The sequence below is a fragment of the Typopeltis vanoorti genome, chromosome 15 (genome assembly GCF_054136105.1).
Source record: "Typopeltis vanoorti isolate ZY-2024b chromosome 15, IOZ_Tvanoo_1.0, whole genome shotgun sequence".
Taxonomy (NCBI): domain Eukaryota; kingdom Metazoa; phylum Arthropoda; class Arachnida; order Uropygi; family Thelyphonidae; genus Typopeltis; species Typopeltis vanoorti.
In genome coordinates this window covers 96,871,553-96,896,765 of record NC_143563.1, presented here as the reverse complement: position 1 = coordinate 96,896,765, position 25,213 = coordinate 96,871,553, and the positions used below count along the sequence as shown (strand labels likewise).

General features: G+C 33.3%; 1 long non-coding RNA gene across 1 annotated transcript in view; it reads right to left on the bottom strand.

The window, feature by feature from the left end:
* Window positions 1-1,130: 1,130 nt before the first annotated feature.
* LOC150099010 (uncharacterized) overlaps window positions 1,131-25,213 on the bottom strand; it is an 89,292-nt gene continuing 65,209 nt past the window's right edge. The window contains exon 3 of the long non-coding RNA XR_016549551.1: window positions 1,131-1,144. This is a non-coding gene — a long non-coding RNA (uncharacterized LOC150099010). The remainder of the gene's footprint in view (window positions 1,145-25,213) is intronic.

Genomic DNA, 25,213 nt, shown 5'->3' with positions numbered 1-25,213 from the left:
CTTTAATTTCCGTTGTTAAATCCATAATTTTGTAATTTTGAACGTTTCTTAAAGTTCAATCAATAAATCGTTACCACTTTTAGATTGTTATTCTACCTATTGTCGTTACTAAGAATCATCTAATTTGGGTGATATTTTGTTAGTCATTTTTATATTATTTAATGCACTGCCTTGATCTGCATCAGCATCATTAGCACAATAAAGTTGAAGGATTCATAGTGCTTTTATTTTGCACATTAATGTTGCAGATCCGAACGTTGTAGACAATTTTTAAAGAGATGTGTTCTGTATAAAAAATAGGTATTCACTATATTTTTCTTTGTGTTGAGGATCTTCCCTACAAGACGTTCACTCTTGACACCTGTTGATTCCAGGACCAAGATTTAATTTCTTTATATTATAAATCCTCAAATATGATTGTTCCCAAACATAAATCAACGAGCTATGTGCGTAATAGGAATTTTCCAACTCTTATAACAATATTCTAATATAACTGGGTGATTAGGAGGTCTTCTATGGAAAATTTAAAGAAATATATTTCCTTGATCTGGTGTTACGACTTAAATATTGATGTTTAATATTTAAGTTAAATGTTAAATTCAAATCATACGCTGCTGGACTGGCCACCTGAGGACACTAGTAAAAACTTCCTTCGCTAAATGCAGGTATATATTCCATTTAAGATCCAGGATCTTCTATTGCCATATCCAGCTTTTATTTGAAATGGAAAAGTGTCAAGTAAAATGATGTTTTCTCTGAATGGGAAGCTTGTAATCCTCTCAATGCCGAACATATGCTGGAGTCATAGAATGCAATCTTTATAGAATCAGTATAGTCTCTGATTCGTTAAATGTTCAACATCATCAAAATTTTAAAAGAAAATTTAAAATAACCTTTATAAAATGTAACAATTAAAAATTAAAAATAACGGAAAAGAGTTTCAAACTTTATTTTTTTTTATCCCCCTCGTTTTACAATAATATTAAAAATGATTCAGTAATTTTGCTGGTTTATATATTTATTCCTAATGTGGAACTTTTCTTGTGGGCCATCACAAAGAAAGAATAACCCCATATTTCTTCTGCACATCTTCTCCGAAGAAAGACATTCATGACAGTCCTCCACATGTTTTTTTCGGCAAATTCTATTAAAAAGAAAAGAAATTTTAAGTCTTGAATGTCTCCTTCCTGAGTATTTTCATATGTCTTATTATTATAATAAAGTACGTTATACTCTAACCATACATTAGAGAGAGAGAGAGAGACAGAACGTCTACTCATCCTACGAGTACAATCGCATAATCAGCTTACCATCCTCGCTTCATAAATTTTGCTGTTACATATCCACGCAAAAATACATTCATTGAAGCGAACGACGTCGATTCAAACCACACACAATTTCACGGATATAAAACTCATTATGGTACTTCGAAAAGATGGTGGGAAAAGAGTCTCTAACATTGAACAATGACAATCACTTATACCGACTACGCAACAGATCCATTCGCTCAATGAAGTCATTGTGTTTGTTTGATGAACTGTTAGTTTCCAGGTGAACGAACCAATTTGTACAAAATCCCTCTAGAAAGAACTGCCCATCGTGGCAAAGGTATTAAAGTATATGGATCTTCAATGTTTAAAATATTCCAGGGTTTATCACCTTTCTTTTGTTTTCTTTTATTTCCATGTAAATAATTATGTAACTTATTATTTTATTAAGTTGTTATCGATTAATATATTATTTCTAAATATATTAATTTAGAAATATTTCTCATACACCAAAAAAATAATCTTATATGATTCAATAAAAAATGAACTTATAGAAGCTGAAGTTAGCAAAAATCTATTTCTCAGTTTTTTTTTAAATACTGATTAGTCAAATAACAAATTAATCTCATTAAATTTTCTTGTTTTTAATTTAATGTTTTTTTTTTTTTTACTCCTTATTTTCATATCTGCTCGTAATGCTGTTAAGTAGTTGTTAACGCAATTACATTGTTTTTCTCTTCAGGTGATTTATAAAACGAGATTCTGATCGACACCGTCTTCAACAAAGTACTCATTTTTCATTAATCCAGAATGAGAAAAACTACCTTTATCTTTATAGTACGCATTATTAGATTTGAGGTAGATTAGTTTATTAATAGTTTGGATATAAACAAACTAATACTTATAATAATTACGTAATTTATTATTTTATCATATTTTAATTAGTTTTAAGTTAATATATTAATTTTAAATTAAAAAACAAGAATATTTCTTATACACTATAAAAATAATCTTATATATTTAAATAAATATTAAGCTGAAATTGACGTATTGTATTGAGAAGGGGGAAGATCAATCGACCGTGAGATGCGGTGATTGATTCATTCAATCCAATACCCTTGGAGGGTAATGGATGGCAATGCTGTAGCCAATGAAGTTCTAAATGAGGCTCGGCTATTGCTGTTACCCTCCTGCCATGATCAGAGCTTTAATAGCTCAATAACACCTTATCCCTACACTGTTCTCTACAGATAACGGGGAAGATGAAAACATTCTTGCTTCGCCCCTTTAAGCCAGTCCTTATAAGGACGTATTGGAGGATTCCAGAAGGTAACGGATGCCAATGAAGTTTTAACGGAGGCTCGGTCATTGCCGTTACCCCGTCATGGCCAGAGCTTATAGCTCAAAACACCCCATCCATACATTTTCTTCTACAAATAACCTGGAATATGAAAAGCATTCTTCCTTCACCCATCTACCAAAAAAATAAAAAAAAATGAACGTATTGTATCGTAATTGTAAGATACTCGTAGTGGTGGAAGGAATGTATCGTTATGGTGTTCTCAGGTGATTGAACTAGCAATATTTATACACTTTTCTGGGGTAAAACAATTCACAGAACGTGCTTATCTGTGGAAGTTCCGTGTGAATGAAAAATTGAACTCCGCCGATGGAAATGCACTTTGTAAGAATTTTTTTGGGGAGTCACGAAGACATTGGAGATTATAAATTATCGCCAAACCCTTTTGGTGACGTTTTTAATTAACAACGTGTAACCTTAGATTGGAATATCTGCACTTTCTTGGCATTGTTAAGGATTTACGAGCAATGAGCATTTTTCCAACATAAATTAACTCTTTAATAAAAGTCAAAATCACGTGCCTGTCAGTTCATCATTTTGCACTCTTGTCTATTGTGCAAATATTGAGGATTAAAACGGAACTATGGTTACTCTTTCTGAGTTTTGCACCTTCTTACAAACCCTACTATGAAATATCAACATCATCAATATATTGAAATTGTCAGTTTCAGATATTTCTGCACAATAAAGTTGCAGAAAATCAAGAATACAGTGCATTTTCAGAATTTTAAGCTACAAAATTTAAGTGAGGTCACGTATACCTGAAGAAGGTATTTGACTAAACTGCAGGATCTCAAGACACTTCACAAACATGACACAACTGTCAAGTTTAGTTCTACTCCACCTGCATACAACAGTGTTTCTGAACTTTCATCAACGGAACTAGTTTCACAGGTTACAATGACATGAACTGAACAACAAAATGAACTTGTAGTTATGAAATTATACGCTGTGTGTTACTACCACGAAAGGAATCTAAATGGAAGATTGGCATGCGCGGAAAAGCTAAGAGTTGAAAGAGAAGCGGGGGGGGGGGGCTCATAGCACGAGATAATAGCCACGCCTTTCGGCTGCTTATAATCAGCCGACCATGAAAAAAAAAAGAAAAGAAAAAACTGATTAGTCTTCGTATACTGCAAAGAAGGGTTCTTTTTTTATATTAGAGGCTGTTGTTTATACTTTGGGTTGATTACATTTTCAAAGTTCGGAGTACTTGCATGCTTGTTTGTATCCAGATAACGCAGGATGTGGCCTCTGGGTAACCCCCCCATCCCCTTTTAGATTTCGTGCCTAATTTCCACTGCTAACTGTAGAGAAGAGAGAGAGAGAGAGAAAGGTACATGTGTTCACTGCTTAGAGAACTAGTCGAGGAAGCAAGCATATCTCCTGTTATTTGGCCTCAGATGGTTGGTCCAACGATCGGACTTAGGGACGCCACTATAGTCGAGCGAATTCTACTCATTGATCATGCATACGTTGCAAAGTAGCAGTGGAAGGACGGGGGGGGGGATAAAAGCCTTGATTGTAATTGTAGGTTTGTCTGTTTTTCGCGTGAATGTTGCCGATGACAAAACAGCCCGAACAAGTTTCCAAAGGGATCATTTAGCAGTTTTTTCCTGATTTACCTGCGCTACAAACAATAATTTGTCTATTGTATTGATAGAACAATGTTGCGAAGAAGATAGACCATTTTTTTCCGCTATCGTCAATTAGCTTGTTGTTGTATTCTTGAAAACCCGATCTTCGAGTTAGGGTTCAAAATACAGGAAACTTTTTGGACCACACATAATAAGTACTTTTCATCTTCAGGATCAAGACTAAGAACTTGTTCCTTGATCCCGATTGTATTATTTTAGTTTTTAATACAAATGATGTTACAACAAGGCCTTTCATGTATTGTGTAGTTTAATGAATACAATCTGCATTGTTTAATAATATTAAGTTTTTTATTATGAAGCTTGGTTAATCGTATGAGGAAGCATTTAAAATCATCTTCTTATTGTTTGAAATAATACTTTAAAAATTCAATTCTTATAAATGATTTTCTGGCTTTGTTTCAGTACATATTTTCAGCTTAAAATCAGAATTACTATTTGGCAGCCAAAAATACTGAAATTTTTATATTTAGCATATTTCATTTTAATCAGTTATAATAAGGGGATGATGGAAACCATTAACATTATAACTATAGTTTTAGATACATGAAATAAAACATATTCAAATATATCAATCGAAAATCCTAACACGACTGAACCGCAAAAGTCATTACAAACTAAAGCAACTGCTTTTTATAAAATTCTAGTCATTTTTATCACCAATACTCATCTTGCAGAAATTCTTTTGTAATAAATTTCTCATATTTCACTGCAGACCAACAAACATAATTTAATTTCGTCTTATAATTGTTCCAAATTATATCAAATTCCTGTCATAGTTTTCGAAGAAAAGCCTTTCCCAACAGTAATATTTGAAGCCGAAATAAGCTTCAAAATTATGATTAACAAACAATTATTTTTGAACAAAGTATTCCGATTACCTGCCAAAGTATTGAGATGTTTGAAACACATCTTAAGAAGTAAATAATTATTAAAATATTAATTAAATATTAACTTTTTAAACTCACTAAAAACTAAGACTGTAGAATAGAATTTATCAGTTTCTAACGCCGCTATAAAAATGTAGGTGATATTAATGGCTGTTAAAGAAGCAGCAAGTAATGGAGAAAACTAAAATGATATATATAAAAAAAAATTCCACATTGACCATAATAACATACAACTGTACTTTTCTTTGGGATGAGCTCCAAACTATTAATATGAATGTAACAATTAAATGATATTATTTTGAAACCTAAACTGTTGTTGATAGAAATGCAGATGGGATTAGCCTCAACAATTGCAAACTACTGTGAACTTCAACTCTGAGTGGTGTCTGGGAGAAGTTGAACTCATTTCAGTGCCAGAATGACGAGTTGTTTTTTGGATTATTATAAGACTTGGAGTGACATCTTGTCGGCTAGTAAAAGTTGATTTCCATCTAAACCTCTCAGAGTTCTTCACGGCTGTCTGTAGAGGTAAAGCTTCCTGTTTTTTCAATGCCTGAAGCAGTACAAGCTAAGGGTGGCCATCGCCCATCCAGCTAACGACAGTTTGTGAACCCAAGGTCACCTCTCTTTCATTTTTTCCCAGGTAAATGCTGTTGTTACAATAAGCACAGGATAATGCCGATTCACGAGCTTGCGTGAAGCTAAGGAATGGGGGGGGAAGCAAGGAAAGATTCTCATTTCTTTCGATAAGCAGTGTTCCACCTTTAAGTGGAATCACCTCAATACCAAACACGATATTAAGAAATCTCTGTTGGGAGCTTAGCTCCGCGTATAATTATAGAGCAGACCTACTTTACGAATAGAGAGAGAGACACGCTTCTCTAGCAGTATTTATGCAAATGATTATTGGCAATGAAAACGAAACCTTTTTTTCCCAACTAATGCTTTAGGTGTGGCCCATCTATAGGTAGAATTCTGTCGAATTGTGTCTGCATTTCTTCTCGCATGCTCGTCTAAAAGACACGCACGTGAACGTAGATTTCTTACCCATTGGGAGTACGCGATATTATCCTATTGCTAGACAATTATAACCTCCCCCCTCCATTCATTTGTGTTTGTATAGTGAACAAACCAAATTTGCACAAGACTTCCTAAAACATCACGATTCTGCCTGTTCCTCTCATTTCACAAAAAGCTGTTTTTACTGATTTTCTCTTTACTCTATCACCGAAAACGATCGCTGTAATAATGACAATGGTAAGCATGACAACGCTCTCTAAGTTTTCTTCCTTTAATATGTCAAAAACGAATTACTGAATGCAAGTGTAATTGATGTTTATGATGTAGCAGCGCTGGTTTACTTATTCTGCGAGTATTTTTTAACTCGTGACCTGTAAGACTACATTTGTATCCAAAGTTATCTCCACAACACAAATTAACGTCCAAAATATTGTTGTTATTACTGGTTGTCCGAGAACGAATCTATTACAATTTATACTTTAATTTACTACATACGACAACCAGTTAAAATATACAGTTACCTATTATCGCAGTTACTTATTTTTAGACATTGAAGATAAGCATTGGAGTTGTTTACATTTTAGAAGTTCCATTTTTAAAGTACGAGTTAGTTGTAGATAACTAATCTACAAATACGTATGGCTTAAGTATTCGTTATATCTGCTTTCACAGTGAAGACTAGTGGAATAACATAACCCATTCCATTGTCTTGTTTTATGATTATGGTCGGATTAATGCACGTTAGACGAGTTCTGTGATGTCTGACAATGAAGATTATGATAACGTACACCAGAGTTTCAAATGGACAAACAATGCAGCAATTGCACCTTGTTTTTGAGTCATTTGTTTAATCCTCGTGCTACTGTCAATCAGTGCATTCTCCAAATGATCTCTGTGACTTCATCGGGGGGTTCATTACGGTCATCGCTGTTTCTGTAAGCTGTCATCGACGTTCATTTAAATCGTCGCCAAACAAATCTAGGATTAAAGTACGTTCCGCAAGTGTAATCAACCATTCCCTGAGTAATTAATATAGAATATCCTTTAATTGGAATCACGTGATTGCAATGAAAGGTGTGCCCAAGAAAGCAGAGCCAAAACTTTCTTTTATAAGTTGCAGAAACTTTTGTCATCCGGGAAACTTACTCATTACAATACCCGCACGCACTCGACAGAAAGGATTCGCCCACAGGTCGTCTGTGGACCAATAATTTAAGGCCTCTCCGTGCATGAAATACTTTCTCCGGGCTGCCACTGGGGCCGCCTAGCGTCAAGTGGCTACAAGGAATAATCTCCTTGGGCTCAGACCTTAATTACGACTTTGAAAGTGTATTATTTTGGACATTAATTGGTCGTTCGGCAAAACTTTCTTTTATTTCAAATTATATTCAGTTTAAATGTCGATGTTTTTCTTGTTATAAAATGGCAAACAGATGGTCGTAAATGGGCCTTTCCGCTGGGTGGTAAAGTTTTGTTTTCGGCCAACTTCGTGTTGAGTATATTCGACTTAAGAGCGGTTAAAGGTGCAGGTGTAAAGCAAGTTTTCGTATTGATTTCGAATAATTCTGTACTTCCTGTTCTAAATGAAGGACTAATTCCGGCACAGTTCTCAGAATTGCTGAACTGTTGATGGCTTACGGTTGATTTATGTAGGCGCCACGGATATGATAGCAGAAAGAAAAAAGAAGAAAAAAAACGCAAATTAGAAGTTAACTTTTAGAGAAAGTTAGATTGCTTCCTAGGTAGAGCTATTTTTAATTAATTCCAACTCGCATTACAGTTTGACATGTGCAAAGAAATGTTTTTTCGCATGTCAGTAACCACACGATTGTGGTTACTGACATGCGAATCAGAAGTATATAAAAAACCTGGTATAATAAAATGCTATTATTTAGTTTTCAAAGAAATAACTATAGTGCCACTTTTTGTACTATTTGAAAGTATTGGGTAGACATGGTCATTAATTCCCATAGGATTTTATTATCTGAATCAAACTAGTGTCGAAATGTATAGGCCTGAACTATTATTGTTGCGTCTTTAATGTTTTGTTCGGTTTTATATTTACTTCCATTCTTACGTTAAACAGTAATGTTATATTATTACGCAAAGGACTGCATTCTGATAATTCGTTATGTTGTGAGATACGTTCATTCTTGCATTCCGATCTGCGAGATACATTTACCGTTGCATTCTGACGTACAAGAATTGTACATCAGGTCTAACAGTGATTGTTACGTTGTGAGATGCCTTCAATGTTGAATTCTAATCTACAAGATGCATTCATTGTTACGTGTACGATACAGTCATTGTTGCATTCTGACCTATGTAGTCACTGTTATATTGTTACATTGTAAAATACATTTAGCGTTGCATTTCTGATCTACAAGATGCGTTCATTGTTAGGTGTACGATAGTCATTTTTGCATTCTGATCTACGCAGTCATTGTTACATTGTAAAATACATCCACTGTTGCATTCTGACCGAGGCAAGTTATTGTTAAGTTGTAAAATACATTTAATGTTGCATTCTGAACAACAAGATGTATTCATTGTCGCAGTCTTGCCTATGCAGTCATTGCTACATTGTAAGATACGTTTATTGTTGCATTCTGATCTACAAAATGCATTCATAGTTACGTGAACAATATAGCCATTGTTGCATTCTGACCTAGCAGTTATTGCTAAGTGGTAAGATACATTTATTGTTGCATTCTGACCTAGCAGTTATTGCTAAGTGGTAAGATACATTTATTGTTGCATTCTGATCTACAAGCTACATCCATTGTTTCGTTCTGATTTCTACAAGATACAATCCTTGTTACGTAGTAATAATAAACGCATATTGCATAATACAAATCATATGGTAGTTTCTATCTATCTAATGAACTTATCTTTCATCGGCAGATAGGAACATTAGCCATAAAAATTAAAATTTTCTTCAAGTAAGCAAATGACATTAATAAATTAACCGTATCTATTGATGATACTGTCATTTTTAATAAATAGAATGCATTTGCATGGGAGACAACACTTCTTCAGATTATTCTCCATGAATCCTATTCGTTCAGACTAAGAACTGCTCTCATTTCTCATCTTCATTCGTATGCTTAATGCACAGTATTTAACTCATTAATTTTTCTCGCTCAAAAGCAGTTGCTAGGAAATGCATAATTGCCGAAATCAAATCCTCTATAGTCTTCGAAAGCCTCCCCCAGTAACGGAACACAGATTACTAACTGTTGGTATGAACTGTGAAATCCCTAGCAAAATGCATTAGTATTCACCTTATTGCTGATGTTACAAAACGTGTCCCTAACATTAGACGGTAGTGATGGCGCCTGCTTTACCCGCTTCGTTACATTAATAATTCTGCTCTCGGAACAGAACAGTTAGAATATCGACAAACTCCTAAGCTTAGAGATCCATAGTAGCGGGTAATTAGAAGACAGAACCGGCATGCATAGAACAAGTTCCCTGAAACATTCCATGGTTACCATTAAAGCAACGTGTGTGTGTGTGTGTGTGTGTGTTGCTTCTGTGAACTTAGTTGCTGTCCTCTGCTAAATCCGCAAGATAGAGTTACGTGATAAAGCGTGCCTCTTGTCATGCAAAGTACTGAAGGGTGTAATGCGAATGTTTTCGACAAAGTTGTTAAAGTATTAAAAATAGTAGCTACGCACACGGAGCGGAGAAAAGAGCAATGAGCCCATGAACGCACCTTGACGCGTCTCGAGGTTGTTTCTTTGAGGCTCTTTACCGACACCGTATGTCATTTTCACACGGAACCGAGCGCCATACGCTGGCTCCCTATAAAGAATGAGTACTTGTGCTCTAACGCTGTAAATAATGTACGTTGCTCAGGAGAAAATAGATGAAAGTGTTGAGGTAATGGGAACTCCTGGAGATTTTTTAATCGAAATAAATTCGGAGCGCAGAATAAAAGGACCACTCGAAAAAGAGATAGAAAAAAATCTAACGCACGTGAAGTACATGTAATTAATGTTTTTTATTATTATTTTTCGTTGCTGTGTGTAGTTTTCTTTCATACGTGACGAAAATAATTATTTTTAATTCCAAACCTAATGTGCGTTTGTGGCAACCAGCCCTTAGTTTCAATCACAAGCGAGAGAAAATACTAGAGAGCGAATCATTTGAATTTTTAGTTCTGTGCTTGTTAAATGAATCGGAATCAAAGCGCTAATCACCTCAAACTGTAATTTAGCAAAGCATTGTTATGAAAGGATGCCGTCAACAAACGAAGTTAGTGCTATTGGTGGATTAATCAAACGGAAAAATAAATGAAACAAACGACTAATGCCGAATTAAATTTCGCTTAGGAATCCAGTGAAAATCTCTTCATTGTGTACAACTGATCATAGCACACGCAAATTGTAAAACATTCAATTATTTAATTAGCTGTACGTGTGAAATAATTTTATGAAATACTTCAAAAACTCCCAGACCATTCACTTCAGTGTCTTATATGTCTTTTATGAAGAGATTTTTCCCTTTTTTCTAATTATTCTTTTCTTTAAATTAAAATTAACCTTTTAGGCAGAAGATGATTTTTCGCTCGATGTGAGACTGTCACCGTACTTAATGGAAGTCGAAAGAGGGGTTGAATAGTAACATATTATGTTCCTATTAGGCCTTCTCGGATTGTATGGTATCACCACGTGCGGGAGCTTTCATGGGGAATGTAATCTTAAAAAAAGTAATAAATTTTAAATTGTAAGAACAAACTAAAAAAGTAATACATAAAAAAGTAGGATTTAGTTATTTAAGAATGGTAAAATCATTCCAAAGTTATGGGCAAATACGCAATGCTGATGTGAAACTATAAAAAAAAAATTCTGAAGTAATCCATAGTAAATTAAATGGTGCCAGGTTCGAAAGAGAACATGTGATGTCTTTTATTTGTTCGACATCAATAGTTAGCAAGTGAACGTCCATAAATCTGTATATACTTTTAGATTTTTCTTTAATTAAAACGAACAATTCTCTAAAACGTCTGCAATAAAAGAAACCTGTGACTTTAAGAGCAACTTTAGAGAGAAAGTCAATTTATAAATATCATATATGCTTTACACAACTGATCCACGGAAACCCAAACTTTCAGCATACGAATTTTTTATTTTTTTTTCATTTCATAAAATAATATAATAAGAATTAAATGCAGGAACTAAATCCATTTACTGTTAGAAAATATTCGGTAGCGGAAACCATTTTGGCTGCATCTGCTATGTGTGGAATATTTACAGAAATAGTTCTATTTTATATATAGTAACAGATATATTACTCTTTTACACGCGATAGGTGGACATTCGTAGATTACGCCATTGGTAGTAGAGAACTTATTGAGTTTATATATTTTCTCTGTATTTTACATGAACATCTCCTGAACAAATCCAAAGCACGCTAAATTATTAAAACATACAAAACAATAATACTTTATTTAAATTTATAGAAAATTAAGATACAATTCTTTAACACAATATTTGTTCGATGCAAGACGTAATAATATTTTAGTATTAAAAATATATAAAATTTAATTAAGTGTATTAATTTTATGAAGTATTAATAAAAATTATTCTAAAAATTTCGTTTTACAAATTAATTTTTAATTTTAAATAAAGGTTTCCATCTAATTTTATTGTTAACTTCTTTTATTCCTTGAAAATAATTTGTATTTTAACTCCCTAGTAGTCAAATACTCTCTTTAAAAGCAACGTTATCAATTTGTTTAAGCTACTTTATTTGTTTACCGTGAGCTTAGCCACGCGCGCGAAGGCATTTCTGCTTGCACACGTCATTGGCATAATACAACATCTGTTATCGAACGGCCATACAAATTTAGTTTCCTTCTACGTTAAATTATAAATTACAAGTCGTTTGCAGTGAACCCACTAAACGAGCATATAGTTTTCAAATAGTGCTATAACATTTTCAATTATGGAAAGAGAATTAATTTTATCCAACACAGTTTATTTTTAGATGAGACGACCGAGATTTAAAATGCCGTAAATCACAAAAGTAATTACCTACAATATGTCATAAAATTTCGTTCCCCCCCCCTACTTTTCTTTTCTTACTATAAACATTGATTGTCGCTTCTGCAGCTGGTCAAGACTGGGCTAAGATTTGATAAAATAAATAATTGATATCCCTTGTATATTTCCTATTAGTTCCCGGATGTGAGATTACACTATTTTACATCCGGGAACTTTTTGTTTCCCAATGCATCTTAACTGGATTTCCTAACAATTACCCGTTTTAAAAAATAAATATAATGAATGAATATTCATTTCTTTTTTTTTTTTTAAATTGTCACGTGGAGTTTTTGCTATTTTTGAACTCGACATTTATTTTTTTTATTAAAACCTACATGGCTGAACTAATTACTGACAACTATATATGTTTTTAACTAGAAAAAAAATGTCAGTTATTTTTTTTTGTTGTTAATTCTATCCATGAAAGATTAAAATTAAGATTAAATTAAAATATTGTTTATCATTTAGCCAATTTTTAAGTTAGTATCATAATCACTGAATATATGATAAAAATACCATATTACTAAGTGTATTTTTCAACATATTTGTAAGGCAGAATGCGGGCTTTATATTAAGTTATAGTTGAGACTGAACTGAAAGCCAGAGAGAGAGAGCATGAAGACATAATAATAGTAAAGGATAATTTTCTTAATGTACTTCACGAAAAAAAGCAAATTATCCTGATTGACAAAAAAACATGTGTTAAACAAGGTATAAATATTAAAAAAAAAAATCTAAGAAGCAAAAGGAAGATGGTTATCTCGGGGGGGGGGGGGGAATAAAGTTCACTGTTAAGTACGGGTCCAACCTGTCAGGCTATTCCCTGAATGTTTTAAAAAATAATAAATAACAAGAAAGAGACCGTTTCCTCAGTGGGTAGTCACGGAGAGACCCACCTACATAGCTATTACAAGTATACTGACATATCCCAATACTAGCAGGATGCATGTTTTCCATCCATCTTAGAGAAAGGACGGCATTTGAAGAGTCGAATTTATGCAAACATAATTACATAACGGCTGGCTGTGGAGACAGTGACTAATGATCGAGCAGTAGAACGGTTTCTCTTTAATTACAATACTCCTTTGCCGTGCTGATGTAGCCCTTTTCTTTGTCCAAACTATTTTCATCTAGCCTGATTACACCGGCTTCAGTTGGCTCCATTTAGCTGCTGTTCTGAATATCAATCAATACCTATTTACCCTACCGCGCCCGCACGAACACACACACACACATTGCTTCTTTGGGTATCGACTTAGGGAAGGTAGCAAGCAATACTTTTGCCTCTTATGCTAAGAGATGAAAGGGGATGTTTAGCTCTTTTGTTAATCTTAAGTACTAACAACTTGAAAAGAAAATGTGGAGGAGTGAAAAGAGAAAGAAAGAGAATTGTTTGTTAGAAAATTGAACCATTTTATGGATTTAAAGTTTACGTTTACATCATTAAAGATTAATTAAAGCTGTGAAAATATGAATTTATATATAACAATAATTTTGAGTTTATATATAACAATGTGGTCACAATAATTTTCTTTTACAATATAGTAAAGTGAGTAACTTAACCAACTAAGTATGCAGTTAACCTTCATAGCTGCTATAATTAAAACTTAGATAGCTCTGCCTAAACTGAAATCATTAATTATGTTGTTGTCTTATCTCATATATTAGATTTTTGTATGTTTACTATACAAGCAGAACTATTTAATAATACTCAAAAAAATTCGCGAATTTTTCACGCCGTTCCCCCCCCCCCGCCACGTAAGATCGCAAACCTATAACCTTTTTTTAACCAGACCAACTATTAAACAACTATTAGAAACACAGAACAGGACTTATCCAGTATCGCAAATAGCATAATTACTTATTTTTTTGCATTTAGAAAACCTGAATTTAAATATATATATGTGACAAAGAAAATACCGATCAGCGAGCACAAACAGTTACAAGGAAGAATGACGTGACACTCTAGGGGGGGGAGGAATGATATATGAGAAAAAAGCTTCAGATCCTTAAGACTTTTTAAGAATTTTCTTAAAAAATTTAGATTTTTCCTATTACAAATATATATATATATATTTAAACCTTAACATTTTTATATAAAAAACTAATATAAGCAGAGGTTGGCTGTTGATTTATTTTATGATTTTTCAATATGACAGTGTGGTCTTCAAAAACAAATAATCATATTTCTTTTTTTTTTTTTTTTTTAATTTGTGACTTGGTATGGATGAGCCGATGGTTCTGTGGCACTTTTTGAAACAAGGGGGAGGGGAGGGAAGACCCTAAACTGTGTGACATCATTTAAGAATGAATTTAGATTTCGAGTGAGATTCTAAATCCATTAACACTTTTTATTCTGTTTATAGAAGGTATAAGAATGACAACTATTTAATATTTTCGGAAATTATAGATTTTATGTATTTTTTATTTAATTTTTGCCGGTTCCAGGTAGCGATGTGCTTCTGTATTATATATTCGAAGGCCCATTTTCACAAAATTTTGATTATCACAACAAGAAAAAATATTATATATATATATATTTTTTTTTTTTCAAAATGTCGCGGCCATTTCAATGTTGAACAGAGTGAGAGTGGGAAACGACATAGCTTGCTTTAAAATAATTAATTCTTGCTTTTAAACAATGAATTAAAAAATCGGTACAAAACAACAAAATCAAAATGGTTTCAATCTTCTAATGCACAGCTTTATTTAACTAATAAATAGTGATGAGATAAATTCAGAAGCGAAATAGTTTAAACTTACTCTGATTTTGGCTTTTTCTTCTGACAAATTTATCTGCTATTCTGAGTCAAGAATATATTAACCACTATTTCTTATATATATGAATTTCAATAAATCAATGTTTGGTCCAGTAGTAAATAAACCAGTTATATTCAGTAGACCCAATGGAAACTTTCTGTGTTTGAGTTTCCCTCAGTGTTACAACTAATTTCCTCAGCAACTTAATAGTGGCATATAGTTCGTTGAGTTCGCAACTTCCCTACTGTGTGTTGCTGTCTAGCTGTTTAAGTGGTAAACGTGACTCGGCTACAAATTAGCAATGGTTATATTTATGGAATATCTTCGTGTCCAGAATTACGTAGATAGATAGTGCAATGACTGCTTAAAGAATAGAGTTGTGAAAAGTAGTATGCGTGTAAGATGTCAGTACATCACAAATTATCCATATTCGCGAACACAGAAGAAATATTACGATAATAGAATAAACCTTATAACGCTTGAAACAGGTCAGTGCATAGAGAAAGTACACTAACCTACAATAAGTATCAGAATCGCTCAGGTATGAATGAGACTATTGATTTCAAAGATCAGTTATTACCAGAACTAGTTTTCTAGGAGGTACATCGGCAACTTCAGATCGTAAGAACCAGTACACATCGAGGTCACAGCTCGAAAGATTATGAATCTGTATTCTGTAAAAGTATCGATTTTTTTTTCTTATATTTCAAACCACTCATTCCCTCTGCTTACAGTGGATATCTAGTCCTACTTTCGCTTCTCTAAAAGTCAATGATCACATCTGGAATCTTAATGAAGTCTGCTTAAACTGTGAGTTGGATGTCATGATTAGTTTGTGCGATGAGATCTGAAGAAGCTAAAAATATAGTTAAGTGTCGGTCGCACCACATAAAAAATGTGTGTCATAAGGGTGTCGGTGCTTTTGCTGTGCAAAAAAATATCAGAATCCTGCAACCTTGATTGTGCAAATTATCTGCATCCTGCAATCCTTATGTGCAGAGGTCAGCTCACTGATCCATTTACGCACATAAATTTTTCTTTACACTTAAGCTGTCGAATACCAGTTTCATTTGTCTTTGAAGATATAAACGAAAATGTGACAATTTTGAAATTCAAAAAAATCGATTTTCTGTGCCAGGCTGAAGATCAGACAAATATAAAATTTATGTCTGTTCCACCTTCCTCCCCAATCCATCCAAAGATGTATAACATTTTTAAGGACGTGGAGTGTTTATAATTTAACGGCGACGCCCACAGGGTCATGTAAACAAGGGAAAAAAAATGAAAGTGGGTGAAATGCACTTTTTTTTTTTTTTTTTTGATGACATGTATGTGTTCACTGGCCATTACAGATCAACTGAGCACGACACACGGACGATACAGCATGTGTCAGTTGACTAATCTATACGTGAGGGTATTTCTGATGACAATAATTAAAAGATTTTTTTTTTCTTAATACACAAGAGTTGCACAGAGTTGGTAAATTATATTTCTTATCATTTCTGACGTTTCCAACTTTCTTTTTTCCCTTCTGTTAACTTTGTGACGCTCCCGTAAGAGGGGGGAGGGAGCAAGCGCAAGTGAATGTATTTGCACGCAATTCGAGTAGCTGATCCTAAGAAATGTACATGTTTAGATTAGAAGTAGATCCCCGTTTTTTTTTTTTCCTCCCGAAATCGCGGTTGCCTACATTAGTAAGTTAGGCACGTAAATACATAGCACGAAAATGAAGTTATTTGCAGTTGGCAAAGAACGTGGAAATCAAAGGCACGCACAACCATACAAATGCAGTTTGAAAAGCCTCAGGAGGAGAAGAGGCAGCCCGTGAATAAAGATTTGTTTTCTTTCTTTTTTCTCGTCCGCTACGAACTAATGAATGTACATTTTTGTTGTTGTTGTTGTTGTGGCTATGTACAATAGTTTGGTCGTAAGGAGTGATCTTGAGTAGACCGTGTAACTTGATGTATTAACACGACAGGCTGTTTGGCAAAGCGTTTTATCAGGTTTGCGAGGAGAGGAGTGTTAAGTCGTTCGTTCATTCAGTCAATGGGCTGTTTATCTTCACCCAGTAAAGTACAGTGGCCACGTTTGTTTCACCTAAGCGAAGGACAAATGTATATGACTAAACCACTCACTTCACTCTCTCTCTTCCGCCCCCCTTCCCACTACTTACTATCCCCCCCTCACTGCACTTATGTTTTCCTCCATTCTCATTTCCTTCGTTATTATTTTCTCCTGAATACAAAAGGAAAATCCATTTGTTGAAAAGGAAAAAATATATATGAATTGCGCAGTTTTAATTTTCAATGCATTCCTCAGCATCTTTCCCATCGTCTTATTTGACTGATCAACTGGCATAATTATAGAACAGCCATCTATAAACATTCATATTGTAAATTAAAACCTTGTCGATATAAGACTACAAACTCGCTCTAGCAAATTCACATATCAAGATAGCAAATACGCTTGCAGAATTAAGTAGACACTGTAAATAGAGCCCATTTTTTTTTTGCAAAAATCTGGGTTTATATCCCGTCTAAGAAAAGAAGAATCTTTATAACGACATAAGGACTTTTCTCGATTGAGAAATTTATCTCGTATGAGAAAAAAATATTTCTCATACGAGATGGTAGAATCCCCCCCCCCCCAAGGAAACGCTGAGTTTTCATCCTATTTGTTATTGAACTAGCCAGTGCGCGCGCGCGCACACACACACATACACATAATAATAATAATATACACAATTCTCTGGCCAGAGCTGATTCCGCGGTAATTCTAACCAACAACCATGTAGAATATTTGAAAGAGAAGAAAAAGCACCTGATGGTATAATTTTTATGATATCTTCATCTATAAAAGATTCTAAACTAGAAAAATTATATAATCTGAAAATTCTGCTTTATTAGTCTTAATATATTATTTTAAACTGCTTTAAACCCAAAATAATCGTAGGTAGTGATCCCACACATAAATTTGAAAACCATCTGTAAGTTACATATAATTGCAAAATGAATAATATTTGTGTTTGAATAACATCTTCTGATCGATCGTTTAAAGATATTTTTTAAAATAAATAAACAATTATAATGATTTTTGCTGTGTTCATGATATATACTATTCATTTCTTCAAATGAGGACACATATACTCCTTCCTAATGATTAAGGAATGTTTGTGTTTAATTTGTTGAAGGGTGAGACATCAGTCATATACAGGATTAGTGTTTACAGATTAAAAAGACGTGCATTTTTTTATAAGAATTGCGTACACAAGCAGAATAGAGGTTCTGTCACTGAACCTTTTCATGCTAAATCATCGTGCTTAATTGGAATTTCTTTAACAGCACAAAACTTCAGGTTTTAAACTCAAGACTTCCTTATCTAGTTCACTTTCCAGAACAGTACTACATCTGCCTTGCATAACGTGTTCGACTGGATTATCATTAATAACAGGTCTTTCCGGGACTTTATTTTTGTTTTTAAATAAACCCAACCAATCTCGGTAGAATGTTCATACCATCCACAAACCTGCAAGATTACTGAATTGTATCCCTTCATAGTTTGGATTATTATTATTATTATCTATTATTATTTGCCACTACCATCACAGTGGCTCTTCTTCGTATAATAAAAACCATTTGCGCCTAAAGAATTCTTTTTTTTTGGTATTATTATTATTATTGTTATCTCTCTTTTAAATGTACTAGAAATCACACTTGCATGTTGAATATTCGACTTCGGAGAATAATTTTGAAATATTCTGCATAATATTTCATAGATCTGTTCGTGTATCTACTCCTGAACTTTGTCTTTATTTTGTATTTTGCATTTATTTCAAGACAAATTTCTCTGAATGTATTTTTATGCAAATATAAAATGGCAGTCTTTTGATTCATTAACTTTACAATAATTTTGCTGATCAGTTGGTTTTGAGTATCCACATGTCTAAGAAATAATGTTGGTGCATAATCATAATATAAACAAACAGATAAGTAGCACAATTACTTTCTGTGGCTTCCAGTGCTACGATCAACTAACCAGATAAGTAACTTTTGATGGGAAAAAAGGCCAACGTTAGTAAAGCGAAAAGCAGGGACGTGACCGAAGCCTTGGGCTAAGGCGTTGTTTTTTGTTTGAGTCACACAAAAGGTCAAGATACGTTAATGCTGTAAGGGTAGGTATAGCCGGAATATTTATAGATAATCCACACAGAGTATCACGCTGGTAAATAAAATATTCAGAATTACGTCACAGTTTCTTCATTAATGACTTAAAAGCTGAGTATGAGTTTAATTTAAGATTATGGAAAATGGATAACTTTCAATTGTTATTCGAACTTTATATGTACATAGAATGGAACGGATACGTTCAGGTATTACATTTATTAATGTTATAATATGTGATAAACTGTTAGCTTACTTGGTATGAAATAACTATGGATTTTTATTTTATTACTTTTGTCTTTTTATTTAGTGTGAAAACAGTTCTCTCAAATACAAAGAATCCATCGCTACAACGGTGACATTTAGATTCCTGCAAGGACTGCTAATTGGGACACCATGCAGTCTTAAAATCTAAAATCATCATCATGCAAATCAAGGATTTAGGCCTAGCATGGCCTGTTCCGGCCTTAGAAGTCATCGTTGAATCATTTAAGAGGAGGTCCTGGTTTTCTTTTTCCTAATACTAAATCACAGTTAAGTAATATTAAAAAAAAGAACTAAAATTAATTAGAAATAATTAATTTAGAAAGTAATTTTAGATTTTGCAACTATGTCCTCTCTATAAAATCTAAAATTACTTTCTAAATTAATTATTTCTAATTAATTTTAGTTCTCTTTTTTTTAATATTACTTAACTGTGATTTAGTATTCTTCTTAAAGATGAGGCTTGTATCATAAAGAACCGACAGTAAAGTATAAACAAGAAGACGTAACCATCCTTTATCAGAGTAAAGCTGAATTATATCATACATGTGTGATTCGTACGTACGCAACAATCAATTATAGACTGTTCTTTTTAAAGGAAGGCATTCTATATTTTAATTACTACAATAAAAGAATATTGTCGTGAGGTAACGTGAAAAATTGTTATTGCAATTAATTCTTACTCATGTTATGTTAATTTTTGAAAATGTATTGTATTTTTAGAATAGTAAGTGATCAATAAAATTTCATATTTCTTTTCTGTCTGTGTTTTAAAGTTTTGTAGTGATTCTCTAGTAAATTACCTAAATCCATTATATAATATCATTTTATTATTATAACTGTAGTGTATAAATTTATGATTTTACTTTAAAAATTTAATTAAAATAATAATACTTAAAGGAAAATCAAATTAAAATTAAAATTTTTAAAATTGACTACTAGAAAAAACCTTAATTATAGCACACCATTTCTTTTTATACTTAGCTCTCTATGAATATTGTTTACGAGTACATCATAACATTAAGAGGACTTCCAGGGTAACAAATGGCAATGTTGTAGCCAATGAAGTTTTAACTGAGGCTCGGCTATTGCCGTTACCCAGCCATGACTACGAGCTTTTTAGTTCAATAACACCCCATCCACACAGATAATCTTCATTCAGATGACGGGATAAAGAGTCAAGGACTCTGTCCATCGCCCAGTTCTTTTAAGAACTCATGACATTAAATTATTTTTCCTATGTTTCTTATGTTTGTGAATTTTGTTTTGTTGCATTTTTATTTATTTATTTTTTTAAAAAACTTGGTTGAATTTCAGAGAAAACAGCTAAATGATTAAACGTCAAGATAAAACGGAACACCAAACAAGACTTGGTGGTGTTATTAGATAGTCGCTAAGTATACACTTGCAGATCGCACCCCAAATTCAAATGACCCACCCTGTACGTGAGGATGTGTTCTGTAGTTGGCCTTGTGATAAAACTCTTGTGCTATCAAACAAGTTGATCGGAGCCAACGCTAAGTGGTGACGCCCACACACCAAATCAGGACTTATTGACTTACACGCTGTGAAAACAAAAAAGATACGTATATTCGTAATGATTGGACGCTGACCCTTTTTACTGATAGGATACAATTACTCTTATCGTAATAATAATCCACCAAAAACTTTTCCCTACCTCTTTTCTGTCAGAATTACGGATTATTATCGCGGATGGGTGAACTTTGGATCCTGGGACAAAACTAGCTAAATGCAGTTAAGTCATTTATATAACAAAATAACCACATGCTGTATGAAAACACTTGTTCTGTGAACACTGTGGGCTCTTTTTTTTTGTAACCCCACAAAGAGTGGATGATTGAGAGACTGCTCTAGTCCCACGTACTCAAGAATTGTCTAGTCAAAAACATTTTTCTAGTCGGCCATCACATAAGAAAGTCTGACAGTGACAAATGAATTCAATAAAAGAATCTCCAAAAACCACCTGCGAAAAGCAGCTGAAAATATCTTAGCGGCTTTCTTAATAAAAGAGTTCAAAAGTGTACCATCTGCCGAATATTTGCATTTATACTCCTCAATTTGCACAATACGGCAACTATTTAATGGCAACATTTTCATACTTGCACACTTCTAGTATTATATAAAAGGCAATGACATTTCTATAGATATTAAAATAGAGGGTATTATAGATTCATCCATATTTTATAGCTGAATATAGAAATAATCTAAAAAAAAAGTTGTACAAATTTCTAGAGAGCGTATGAGAATATAAACTTTGGCTTCGGAGCTACCTTAAATTGCTCTACTTAAAATACAACTCTGCCAGAAGATTTACATTTCGAAAATGTAAGATTTTTCTATAAAATATTGAAGGATCTATAATATCCTATATTATAATATTTTATATATATACTAAATTAAAGGTTTTAAACTTTGCAGTTTAATACATTTCTATTTTATTAAATGAGTAAAATAATTTATGTATGTCATTGATATATAATAAAAATAAAATAGTACAGTCAAGTGTGAACAATCTGTGTTCTTCAAATATTAAATACCACAATAATAATTGTTAATATATAATTGATGTAGCTGAAACATTAAATTTAAACAATGAAACAATACAGTGCCATCCAACAAATGATTTTGCATTGTCAGCTGCTATAATACAATACTAAGTTAGCTAAGTATTTGTTATGAACAATTGTTTGCCACATAGATATCTGTGTTTTGTCTCCAGCGAACAGATAGTTAAAAGTTCGTTTGTTTGTTTTTTCTGAAGGTAACGTAATTTTAATTCTTAAAATATTAAGAAATTTTATCCAACTTGAAGACATTTCAGAATAACAGGCACTACATCGCTTTTGGCAGCCATACCTTTTAAATAAATTATATTGACACATAATTGTCAAGTAACAAACAAGACAGTCAATAATGTGGTTGTTAATAGACTGTTGAAAGTAATAAGTAAATATTTTAGAAAGAGAGAGAGACAGAGAGAAAAAAGGTATCTGATAATCCAATGCTGCGCAAACAGATAAAACATAATCGCACAGTTGTCATTGCTTTCCTTAAAACCTCTCGTAGCCATTAAACTCATACAACGCTCATTAAAGCTCTTGTTCTGGCAGAACAAACACTTTTTGCACTGCCGACAGAGAGAGAGAGAGTTTTCGTTGTATATTTTGAATACAAGTTCGACAATATCGGAGTATATCAAAAACAGTCCCTGCTTCTGACAGAAACCCATCAGTCAGTAGACAGTTCTACATCTACCCGAGCCTACATGGTTGTACCATCTACGATGAATCGATCTAATACCTCCTTCAAACTGTTCACGCAACCCAGGATCTAGTGAAGCTTTCCATCACAGAACAACGAAGGCTGTTGGTCGTTGGCACGCACCACCTTTCTCAGTAAGTCGTACAGGTAGGGTGGGGAAAGCAAGAGAGGTTTTTTTTTTTTTTTTTATAATACGTCATTTCATGAGAGACTGACCTGTCTGTGATGAGAATTGTCTTTTGTTTGTTCCCCAGTCAAGACTCTATCTTACTAACTACTGGATTTCGAGTCTAATATTAAAATAAAAGGCAGATTGGAAAGAATAAATTGGTCAAACTGACCATGGGAAGCGGGGGAAAGGTAGAAAAAAGCAACCAAGGTCAGTCAGTTAAACTCATTTGTGTCAAAAGCGCTGAGAGAGAGAGAGAGAGCTTTTCAAACCGGTCTCGAGCCTTTGGGCTACCCAAGTATTTCAGGTTTGGTGATACCTTGACATACGTGCACACACGCACAAGGATGATCTTCTTCCAGTAGAGCGGTTCCTACAGTAATCACAAAGCTGCAGACTTGCCTTGCCTCACTCCCCCCTATAGCCAAGCAAAGCAGATAGTGGGTATACTCTGTGTAAATTGCTAACACCCAGCCGTACCACATGAGAACCTCTACAGCTTATTGGCGATTGGGTTATGTTGACGTTCTGCCTACGTCAGTACAGTCCCCCGTAGGTACCTTCTTTAGGGGAGGTCCCATGTCCTTCGTAGATAAACAATCATTATATAACTTTTAAAAACATTCAAATTTTTTGCATGAAATTGTTTGAGGCTTTCTATAGAAATATGTTTAACGATTGATTTACATATTTTCTTCTCCCCTCCCCCTTCCCTTGCAATATTAGTAAGGGATGGGGGAGGTCCGAACATAATACTGCCGTTCTGGCCTATATTAGCAGACACAGCAAGTACCATAAAAGTAGGTATTCTAGTTATCAAGGTTCATCTATAAATTACGTAGTTTAGATTAGGGTGGGGGGGGTGAAGGGAATCAGAAAAGAACAAAGCCTAAAAATACGTAAAAGATAAAATATCTTTTACGTATTATATATATACATAAAATATGCAATAAACACGATATATAAACGCTCTATCTACTAACTCAAAATTTGTGCGTATTTTTTTCAAAGGGAAGATATTTAAAATTTGAGTTGTTATTATTATTTTTTTTTTTCAAAAGCATTCATTTTATTTTATTTTTTTTTTTTTATTTTATTTTATTTTTTTTTTGCCAGTTCGTTCCTTGCATTAACCTTTAGGATACTTGATCATGATTCACAAGTCACTTACCTAAGTGAATAGCTTGTTTAAAATTCATACAGGATAAATATTATTAAGAAACAATCCACATATATTTGGACTGTTTCGTGGTGGTTAGATAACTTATTAGCGCATTTGTAATGGTAACTAATTAAGTCCCAGCTTATCCTGGTTGTAAAGGAAAAAATATAGAAAAAGAGGAAGTCTGATTGTAGAATTTTTGTCCAAAAAGATTAATGATGTGAATCGCATTTCATAATTCAAAACGAAAAGTCGATTTGTGTTCAGCATTTCGACTTCGAAAACATACACTAGGATGTGTCATATATGCAGCAAAAATAAAATGTTTATTATTATTATATTTACAAATGAAGCAACTAAGGTGGTCATATATGAGGCCAATGTAATAGACCTTTTATTGCCTGTGCGTGCTTTAGACCGGTTTGAGACTGAAAAATTCCAGGTAAGAGAGAGGGGAAAAAATCATCCCCCACTCTGGGGGTGAATTGTTTTACTTTGTTTCTACTGGATTCAAATCTACATCTTTCCAAAGGGCATCGCTACGGAGGCTTCCCCAAAATAAAAGAAAAGTGACACATGAAAAAAATACCTAAACGCTAACTGTATGTACATAACACATAGAAGTACGGAATTTTAAATTTATTTCAGCTAAACAAGTAAACCAAAACATTTTAATGATAACAGTTTTCTAAAAGCAAACAATGTTAGTGAATATAAGACTACCAGATTTTTGTTCGAATGGCATGGATGAAGTTAAAAAGAAGCAAAAGAAATAGAGTATGTGCTACCCCAAAATATTTCACGCCCCCCCCGCATCGAAAACAAAATCATAATACAGACATATATTATTATAATATTTATTGTATTTATATTCAATACAAGCTATATTCAAGATTTTGCGTTTGTAATAAGCGTTTTTGTGCTTCTTATCAATATCTTTGAAATGAAACTTATATGAATGAGCATATATTTACTAATATTCATTAAGCACCGAAATAAGCAGGAAGTAAAATTTGTGAACCAACACCAATGTGTGATTTTTTTTCATTAAAATATAAAAAATAACAAAAAATAAATACGTTTCTTTTAAGATTAAAAAAAGAAGAACTACTTAGTCTTAAAACATTTTAAATTTGTTTTCATTATTTCACGGCCCCCTCAACAAAACTTATG